Raw genomic sequence first — 1,231 nt, 5'->3', positions numbered from 1 at the left:
CTTTTAGTGTGAGTAGACATGTAAGATCTTTGTTTTTAGCTATCCATACATGTACTCCTGAGTTACTTCTAGTGGAAAGCAGGGCACACGTCTCTTCCTTTGCAATCTTTTGAAATATCCCCTTACTTTCCAGTATCCAGGGGAAAGTTCTAGCTTTCTTATCCAACTCTTACACATAAGAAATACAAGTCATCCCAAACAGGGAAAGGTTGATCCTCCCTCTTCAAAGCTTTGTCTAAAGACCTGAGCATCAATAGCTAGGTTAAGGCTTGGAGAGATTCAAGAAAATTAAAGCCACAGACTGTGACCCTTGGAAGAGCCAGGGAATTAAATTACTTGTGATAGTTTCATTTTCCAATTACTGATAGTGACTCAATAATTTAAATGGATAATCAACTAAAACATGAATGCACAAAGTTAATTAGAAATTTGAGAAGTTTCTGGAGGAATTTTAGGATTGAAATTTATCTATTCAATCAGAATGTTGTTGTTATGTGCCGTCGAGTCGCTTGCAACTCATAGCGACCCTATGTACAACAGCCCTAAACTCTGCTCTATCCTGTGCCAAACGTACTGCCTCAGACACACCCATCCCGATTATCACAGTCACTGAATCAATCCACCTCATAGAGGGCCTTCCCCTCCTGCGCCGTCCCTCCACCCTCCCAAGCATGATGTCCTATTCAATCAGAATAATTGCACTAAATAGAGTAAATTATTAATTTACCAAGTTTAGAATATTCTCCTTTATACATACATAACAGTCGATCCATAAATAATTCTATTTTAATACATCTGGATCATGTAGGGGAAAAAACTGAGAATGGGCTGAGTTTTCAAATACCTAAAAATGTGTTCATTTATCTAACAAATTATATTAAATTCTAATTTTGTATATAACTCTCTGCCCTAACCTCTAATAGACCTAAAATATTTAAGACAGGGCTCTTCCCTTTTGTAAACTTTCCATTTGACTGGGAAAAGAATACACTGTTGAAAAATAAAATAATGTTGCAAGTCATACAACTACCAAATACTACAAGTAGTGGTGGTGGTATGACTTTGACTTAAGGAAGAGATCCTTGGGAATGCATTTCACCAAACTATTTGTTTTCCCTTTTAGATGCTCTGCATCTATAAAGAAGAGTCCTTTAAACCTTGTCACGTGAGACAAAATATCCAGTGTCCACTCCGTCTAGCAAAGATTTTTGCCAGAAGATGGGTTTAAAAA

The sequence above is a fragment of the Elephantulus edwardii genome, unplaced genomic scaffold (genome assembly GCF_000299155.1).
Source record: "Elephantulus edwardii isolate Elephantulus edwardi_28Jun2011 unplaced genomic scaffold, EleEdw1.0 scaffold00427, whole genome shotgun sequence".
In the NCBI taxonomy this organism is placed as follows: Eukaryota; Metazoa; Chordata; class Mammalia; order Macroscelidea; family Macroscelididae; genus Elephantulus; species Elephantulus edwardii.
This window is presented reverse-complemented; position numbering follows the sequence as displayed.